The sequence below is a fragment of the Tachyglossus aculeatus genome, chromosome 16, assembly GCF_015852505.1.
Source record: "Tachyglossus aculeatus isolate mTacAcu1 chromosome 16, mTacAcu1.pri, whole genome shotgun sequence".
Classification (NCBI taxonomy): domain Eukaryota; kingdom Metazoa; phylum Chordata; class Mammalia; order Monotremata; family Tachyglossidae; genus Tachyglossus; species Tachyglossus aculeatus.
This window is the reverse complement of record NC_052081.1, coordinates 15,001-24,344: the sequence shown is the minus strand read 5'-3', so window position 1 is coordinate 24,344 and position 9,344 is coordinate 15,001. Positions and strand designations below refer to the sequence as shown.

Here is a 9,344-nt window from a genome sequence, read left to right as displayed (position 1 = left end):
TTGGGTCTTCATGACCTAGGCACTGGGAAGAGTAATTACAGATATGGGTGCTGACAAAAGGGGGTACTGGCTTCATGCCACAAACCCCAGATTTGAGTCTTCCCATTTGGGTCTTCATGGCCCAGGTGCTGAGAAGAGTAATTACAAGTATGGGTGCTGGCTAAAGGGGAATCGGGCTTCATGCCACAGATCCTATATTTGAGTCTTCCCATTTTGTTCTTCATGGCCCAGGTGCTGGGAAGAACAATAGTGACATGTATCCTGGCCAAAGCAGGTGCTGGCTTTATCCCACAAACCCTCTATTTGAGTCTTCCCATTTGGGTCTTCATGGCCCAGGCACTGGAAAGAACAATAATGACGTGTATCCTGGCTAAAGGGGCTACTGGCTTCATGCCACAAAGCCCAGATTTGAGTCTTCCCATTTGGGTCTTCACATCTCATGTGCTGGGAAGAGTAATTACAAATATGGGTGCTGGCAAAGGGGAAACTGGCTTCATGCCACAAATCCTATATTTGAGTTTTCCCATTTGGGTCTTCATGGCCCACGCACTGGGAAGAACAATAATGACATGTATCCTGGCCAAAGCGGGTGCTGGCTTTATGTCATAAACTCCCAGTTTGAGTCTTCCCATTTGGGTCTTCATGACTGTGGTGCCAGAAAAAACTGAAAATATGGATGCCGGCAAAAGGAGGGGTCTGGCTTCATGCCACTAACCCCCAGTTTGAGTTTTCCCATTTGAGTCTTCATGGACCACGCACTGGAAACAACGATGAAACTGTGGCTGCCGGCAAAGGCATAACTGGCTTCATGCCATGAACCCCAGATTTAAGTCCTCCAATTTGAGTCTTCATGACCGAGGTGCCAGGAAGAACTATTAAAAGATGGATGCCGGCTAAAGTGGGGGCTGGCTTCATGCCACAAACCCTAGATTTGAGTCTTCCCATTAGGGTCCTCGTGGCCCGGGCACCGGGAAGAACAAAAAAAATGAGTGCTGGCAAAAGAGGGTGTGCAATGCATCCCAGATTTTATTTCTCTATTGGGTCTTCACGGCCCAGGTACCAGGGGAGAGGAAAAAATGTGGATGCTGGCAAAAGGGCCTTGTCTTCATGCCACGAACCCCAGATATGAACCTTCCTATTTGGGACTTCATGGCCCTGGCACTGGGAACAACAATAAAGATAGAGGGGACTGGCCTCAGGCTACAAACCCCAGATCTGAGTCTTCTCGTTTGGGTTTTCATGGCCTGGGTACTGGAGAAAAAAATTTCAAGATTTGAGGGCCGGCAAAAGGGGGTAGTGGCTTCATGCCATGAACCCCAGATTTGAGCCTTCCAATTTGGGTCTTCATGGCCTGTGAACTGGGGAGAATAACTAAAAAATTTGGGTGCCGGAAAAAGGGGGGGTCTGGCTTAATGTCATGAACTCCAGATCTGAGCAGTTTCATTTGGGTCTTTTAATGGCCGGGGCACCAGAACAAACAATAAAAAATATGCCAGCAAAAGGGTGGTACTGGCTTCATGCTGCTAAACCCAGATTTCACTCCATTACTGGGTCTTCATGGCCCAAGTACCAGGGCAAGAGAGAAATATTGATGCCGGCAAAGGGGGTGTGACTTCATGCCGTGAACCCCCGATGTGAGTCTTCCCATTTGGGTCTTCCAGGCCTGGGCACTGAGAAGAACAATAAAAATGAATGGTGGCAAAAGAGGGTGTGGCTTCATGAAATGAACCCCAGATTTGACTCCCTTTTTGGGTGTTCATGGCCCAGTCATTTGAAAGCTTGATAATAACATGGGTGCTGGCAAAACAGGGGACTGGTTTCATGCCATGAATCCAATATTCAAGTCTTCCCAATTGGGTCTTCATGGCCCAGGCACAAAGGCAGCAGACAATGTGAGTGCTGGCAAAATGTGGGCTGGTTTCCCACCACGAACCCCAGATTTGAGCCTTCCCATTTGGGTCTTCATGGCCCAGGCACAGGTAAGAACAATAATAACACGAGGGCTGGCAAAAGAAGGGCTGGCTTCATGCCATGAACCAAAGATTTGAGTTTTCCCATTTGGGTCTCTGTGGCCTCAGTGCCGGGAAGAACAATAGTAATGTGAGTGCTAGCAAAATGGAGGGCTGACTTCATGCCACAAACCCTATATTTGAGTGTTCCTATTTTGGGTCTTCACGGCCAAGGCGCCGAGAAGAATAAAAATGACGTATGCCAGCAAAAGTGGGGATTGACTTCAGGCTATGACCCTCAGACATCAGTTTTCCCATCTGGGTCTTTATGGCCCAGGCACCAGCAAAAACAATGAAATAGGAATGTCAGCGAAAGGGGGCTGGCCTCATTCGCCGAACCCCAGATATGAGTCTTCCTCTGTGGGCCTTCACGGTCTGAGTGCCGGGAAGAACGATAAAAATATGAGTTCCAGCAAAAGCGGGGCCGACTTCGGGCCACGAACCCCAGATGTAACTCTCCCAGTTGGGTCTAAACGGCCTGAGTATCGGGCAGAGTGAGAAAAATTTTTGGTGTCAGAAAAATGAGGGACTGGCTTTAGAACCTTGTGTAATTGATTCTCTCAATTTGGGTTTTTGGGCCTGGGCTTTAGGGAGAGGGAAGACGGCTTTGGCTTTGTCACTTTGCCCTCAGTCGGACTTTACCCTCGGTATTGGGGCTCAGCCATATTTGAGGCCCAACGGGTCGAAGAGCTTCCTGCTCATTCTGACGACGATCACCGGATGAGTTTCCACCTGTATCGTTTCCACTGGTCCGCTCTACTATCTTTGCAGTGACTGGATGGACCGTATTTCTCAGACTCTGGGCCTACCGAACAGGTTAGAAGCACCATGACCTTGGGGCAGGGTGCTTTTTATCTTTTCTTAAAACTTGGGTTTGGGCAGTGTTGCTGAGCAGGAAAGGTTCAGGCCTGGGCATTGGAGGACCTGGGTTCTAATCCCATCTCTTCCTCTTGCCTGCTCTGTGATCTTGGGCGAGTCACTTAACATTGCCGTGCCTCAGTTTCTGAGCCTGTGACATGTTGATTCAATACCTGCACTTGGATTTGCTCCCTTTATTCACCCCTCCTTCAACCCCATAGCACTCGATTGCACTTCCGGTGCCCCATTGCTTCACCGGCTCCAGCCCGGCGAAGGAGCCACGAGGGTCTTCAGTGTCCTCCCTGACGGCCAGAACCAGCAGCCCAACACGGCGTGGGGACTGGCTTCGGGACGTACTTATCTGGGAGAAGACTTGAGGTGGTGGCAAGGACCCCGTGATACCCGTTGTTTGGCCTTGCCCAGGCTGGAGCTGCCCTGGAATCGGCGACGAGGAAGAGGGAAACCCCAGAGAGACCCTTCCTCCGGAGGAACAAAACCCCAGCTGAAGTTCATCCTGTCTTTTTCAGCCTGCACTTCAGGATGGTAGAAGTCTCAAGGGTAAGTTTTTCTGAGAAGCAGCGTGGCTCAGTGGAAAGAGCACGGGCTTTGGAGTCAGAGGTCATGGGTTCAAATCTCACTCCACCAACTGTCAGCTGTGTGACTTTGGGTAAGTCACTTAACTTCTCTGTGCCTCAGTTCCCTCATCTGTAAAATGGGGATTAAGACTGTGAGCCCCCCGTGGGACAACCTGCTCACCTTGTAACCTCCCCAGTGCTTAGAACATTGCTTTATACGCAGTAAGCACTTAACAAATACTATTATTATTATTATTATTATTATTATTATTATTATTATTCTGGGAGAATGGCAGTATGAGTTCTGAAGTCTTCGAAAAGGCTCCCAAAGTGCTATGATAATTATCTAGAGAAGCAGCGTGGCTCAGTGGAAAGAGCCCGGGTTTGGGAGTCAGAGGTCGTGGGTTCTCATCCCAGCTCCGCCACTTGTCTTCTGTGTGACCTCGGCAAGTCACTTAACTTCTCTCGGCCTCTGTTCCCTCATCTGTAAAATGGGGATAAAGACTGAGCCCCATGTGGGACAACCTGATTCCATTGTATCTACCCCAGTGCTTAGAACAGTGCTCAGCACATAGTAAGTGCTTAACAAATGCCATTTTTATTATTTAGTCCATATCTAGAATTTATTTATAGTAATGGCTGTAACCCTTTACAGACTGTGAGCTCATTGGGCGAAGGGAATGGGTCTACTAGTTCTGCTGTCTTGTTCTCTTTCAAGTGCTTAGTCTCCAAAGTAAGTGCTCAATAAATACCACTGATTGAATTACTCTAGATTCAACAAAATTTGGATTTCCTAGCAGAGAATTAGAGAGTCTAGACCTAAGCTCTCACTTTTGGCTCGTTCTAAAGAAGTTGGTTTTTAAAAAAGGTCCAATGATTAGTTGAGCCTATGTGCCACCGCATGATCGGATTCCTCCCGCATCCCTTTATTGAACTGATCTCAGTCCACGATGGACGTTTGTGTGCAGAGCATTGTACTGAGCACCGGGGAAGGTATAATGCAGCCGATAGATACGGTCCCTGCCCAGGAGGAGTTGACAATCTTCTGTATATCTGTGGCCCCATCAGTTACCAGACGGTCTCTAAATCTCTCTCTCGCCTTTTCTGTAGATGCAGGGTTCAACCGTGACTCCCAGAATGACAGAGGAGTAACCGACAGGTCTGTGGGATTCTTCCGGCTGTGTGTCGGGCCTAGAGCGAGCAACTGTTTTCAGCAGAGGATTTGGTGTAAGAGAATGATTTTTTTCTGTAAATTCTAATCCCCTCCGGGAGACGGTTTCTTCCGGCGTGGCATGGCCGGAGGCCCCTGGACCGAGATAGGACGGGTCGGAGAAGACTTCCAGAGGAAGAGGGCTCCCCAGTGATTCGTGGTGTGAATTGTATGGGTGAGGGAATTTAGGGCCAATTCCATATCGAGGCTTTCACCTCTGTCTTGGGTCTTCGTCTAAAAAATCTGCGTAGCGGTAGTAATTTTTACCCTCCAGCTTGACAGTGGGCCCGGACGTCCCCGCTTCCAGGAAGAACGAGGCGAAGAGGCAGCCGAGAGAGAGAGAAGCTCCGTATCCGGCGATGGGGTCGTGCAACTGTGTCTGCTTCTGTGGCTGGAGGCCATCTCTGCAGCCCCATATTGCAGGGGGGCAGTAGAGGTGGCACAGTGAGGGGGAGTGGGAGGACAGTGTAGGAATAGGTGGGATTGTGGGTCCGAACTCCCTACAGCTCTGCCACTAAGTGCCCCCTGACCCTCCTGAGGGAGAGATTGCAGGGGGGACAGTGGCCGTCACGGGGAGGGATGGGCAAGGAGGCAGGCAATGCTTGGGGACTCTTTCTCCCCGCACGCCGCCCCCGCTGCCCCCATGCCCTTTCCCTCCTTTGACTTCATCTCCTCTCAGTACTCCCACACCGGCCCCCACCGAAATAAAGCCAGCGATAGATAGAGCAGCGACTCCACAATCGTGGACCGCAGGCCCGTGGCCCACCAGCTGGACCGCCTCCCTCCGGAATCCACCAGCAGCCATCTGGCAAAGCACCGGATTAGCCATTCCTCGACACCTCTGGCCGTGACCACCCGAGCCTCGGTCGCAGAACGTCCACCCAGGTCGTCTCTGACCGCCTTCGGGTGCCCCCCGAGATAAGCCCCGGGACCCTCTGGTCTCATACACATGGGGAACAATGCATAAAAATCTCTTAACCCCAGCCTCAGGTCTGTCTGTGGTCTCTTGTTCGTGGATTGGGTCTGTGCCATTCGTTCTCGCCTGTCCTGCCGTCGACCCCCGGCCCACATCATCCCCCGGGCCTGGAATGCCCTCCCTCTGCCCCTCCGCCAAGCTAGCTCTCTTCCTCCCTTCAAGGCCCTGCTGAGAGCTCACTTCCTCCAGGAGGCCTTCCCAGACTGAGCCCCTTCCTTCCTCTCCCCCTCGTCCCCCTCTCCATCCCCCCATCTTACCTCCTTCCCTTCCCCACAGCACCTGTATATATGTATATATGGTTGTACATATTTATTACTCTATTTATTTTACTTGTACATTTCTATCCTATTTATTTTATTTTGTTGGTATGTTTGGTTCTGTTCTCTGTCTCCCCCTTTTAGACTGTGAGCCCACTGTTGGGTAGGGACTGTCTCTATGTGTTGCCAATTTGTACTTCCCAAGCGCTTAGTACAGTGCTCTGCACATAGTAAGTGCTCAATAAATACGATTGATTGATTGATTGATTGCCATCCTAAGGGGTGGAGTCTGCCGACGGGCAGGACAGAGGCTCCTTTCATAACCAACATTTTTGCAGGTCAGTGAATGGTTCGACCGCATTCTTCCTCATAGCTGTCCGAGGGCTCTGCAGAGCAGGTAGGCCCGAACCCTAAACCCTTAAAGAAACAGTGGGGCCTAGGGGATAGAATGAGGGCCTGGATTCTGATCCCAGCTCTGCCCCTCGGCTGCTGTGTAATCTTGGGCAAATCACCTCACTTCTCATCAGTTACCTCATCAGTGAAATGGGATTAAGACAGTGAGCCCCATGTGGGAGAGGTACCCCGTCCACCCTGATCAGCTTGTATCTACCCCAGCGTGTGCTACAGTATATATATATATATATATATATATATATATATATATATATAATGGCATTTGTTAAGTGCTTACTATGTGCAAAGCACTGTTCAAAGCACTGGGGGGGGGTACAACGTGATCAGGTTGTCCCATGTGGGGCTCACAGTCCATCCCCATTTTACAGATGAGGTAACTGAGGCTCAGGGAAGTTAAGTGACTTGCCCAAGGTCACACAGCAGACATGTGGCAGAGCTGGGATTCGAACCCATGACCTCTGACGCCAAAGCCCTTGCTCTTTCCACTGACCCACAGTACTTGGCCCATAGTAAACACTTAAATATCAGCCATATAGATGTACACAGAGAATGTGGTTCCGGACCCCAAGACAATCCATCGGTTGTCCATCCACCTCCACATCCTGCAGAAACTCCTCCCCTCTGAGTGCTCGCCTGGCTTCGTGTCATGAACCTCATATTTGAGTCTTCACCTTTCGCTCTTCACAGCCTAGTCATGGGGACGAACAATAAGCAGTGTGGCTCAGTGGAAAGAGCCCGGGCTTGGGAGTCAGAGGTCATGGGTTCTAATCCCAGCTCTGCTGCTCATCATCTGTGTGACTTTGGGCAGTCACTTTCCTTCTCTGTGCCTCAGTTACCTAATCTGTAAAATGGGGATTAAGACTGTGAGTCCCACTTGGGGCAACCTGATCATCTTGTATCCTCCCCAGTGCTTAGAACAGTGCTATGCACATAATAAGTGCTTAACAAATGCCATCATTATTATTGATAAATACAGGGTGACATACCCGAAGGAGGGGGGTCTGTCTGTGGGCCCTCGTATCCAGCCCTGGAAAAATGAAACACACAAATGCATTCATTCATTCATTCATTCAATCGTATTTATTGAGCGCTTACTGTGTGCAGAGCACTGTACTAAGCGCTTGGGAAGCGCTTAAACTTTTTCCTCAATCATCAGTATTTTTATTTACTTCAGAAGCCCTTTCATTCTCTGGGGCAAACAGAGGGGCGGTAGAAGACAATCTGAAGCCAGGAAAGAAGTCCTGCACCCTCAATTCTTGGCTATGCACAGGTTAGGGGTGGGGTTGACCAAAGGCAGACTCTGACTAGGTATTATTATCTCCACAGAGGCTGCCTGATGCATTTTCTGGCCTTGAGGATCATCTGTCTGGCACTTGGATTAAGAGGGCAACTTTAAGACCTACCCTGCCCTGTCCTGGAGGTGGAGCTGTAGGCTGTATTGCTATCTCCAAGGGAAGGTTTGGGGACTTTTTTTTTCCTTTTCTTGCATGTGTGAAAGGGGTTAAGGTTAGCTGAGTTGTGGGACAGAGCAGTGAGCCAAAGGAGGCCACCGTGGACACAGAAGCTGCTTCTAGAAAAAATGATCGGGGCTCTGTGCAGGGAACTGGCTTTGTTCGACTCGACTGTGAGTCTGAGAAGACCTGGGGCCCTTAATTCTATAGACAGTTCTGATCTCTGGGTGCTCACAGTCCTGTCTGCAGAGTCACTCTATACTTCCTCAATCTCCCTCAAAGGGACTCTTCTGTGTCTAGCAGTTGCTTCTGGGGGTGGGAGGGGAAGAGATGGGGGTGTACTTCTAGGAGAGAGGCAGGGAAGTTCACTTTCTACTTCATTCTCTAGTGAGAAATACTTGTCGTGAGACAAATTTGAGGTAAAGTGAATGAGTTGCATGGAGGCCGGGGAGCTGAAATTGCAGGCATTTGTGCTATTAAATACATTTTTCCAATATACAGAAGTGTGGGGTATCTTTGTAGTCAAGAATATCAACCCTATAGGTCTGAAACTTTTTTGGTGGTGAGGAATCTTTGGGGGACAGAGGGATCCAGTGCAGGAGCAGGGTAGAACATAGTGAACAATTCTTTCATTAGATCTGCTTTACGCATCTGCAGTGCCCCCAAAAGTGACCTTTCTATATCTGTCAGGGGTTGTTTATGAGAAAGCGAGGGGTCAGTGTCAAGATACGGTGTGTGTTCCACCCCATTCTTCTCTGGAGCCCTATAGCCTCCTCCGTGAGTTGGAGTAGGGAGCACAGAAAGCAGAAATGGTCCTGGCTACTGTAGGTTTTTCCCTCAGCCCCCTTTATTCAGCAGGTGCTCTGGAGACCTCCTGCTATCTATATGGAGACCTTAGCTAGCCTAGGGGTGGGGGAAGGAAGAGTGAGGAATCCAGGGTGCCTGTGGGTGGCCTCTCTCGCATCTTCATCGATAGGTGGTTGGGTGGGGGTGGAGTAATGTGTCCTTTAGAGAAACTGAATTGTTTGCATTTCTTCCCACTTCCTTCTCAGCCTCCAGGAGCACCAACAGATCTCTTACCTTCTTGCTTTCATGCCTCAGAGGGAAGCTGGTGCGAACTGGGCACTAGGACCATCTCCTAGCAGGTGAGAAGGAATTCAACTCTGCTGTCCCTTGCTCAGCAACCGTGGTTCCCCTCCGTCATTGACTTACTTGCCTATCGCCTTCATCATGGATTCTGGACCTAACTGAAGCCATAAATCCCCAGTTTTCCCTGCTCCTTCCTTGTCACTGAGGTAGCTATCAGTGCTTAGTACAATGCTTTGCACTTGGGAAGTGTTTAATAAAAACTGTTACTACTATCCAGGAATCTGATGCCCAAAGCCATTGGATTTTTCCCATCCCCAAATCTTCCTCATGTATTCCACATCGATCCTCACTGTTCCCAAATAAGTCACACTTGCCCGACTCAGATTAGTCTCTTGAAGCTTTTGATTACCCATGCTTCACTTGCATCCTCTCTTCTTCCCTGAGCATGAGTAGGTTGCCTAGAGGCCGGAGAGCTGAAAATGCAGGCATGGTGGTAGAAACTGAC

The 9,344-nt window shown here is 49.6% G+C and overlaps 1 pseudogene; it reads left to right on the top strand.

Moving 5' to 3' along the window:
- The first annotated feature begins 813 nt into the window (after nucleotides 1-813).
- Nucleotides 814-5,181, top strand: LOC119938114 (annotated as a pseudogene).
- The last annotated feature ends 4,163 nt before the right edge of the window (nucleotides 5,182-9,344 follow it).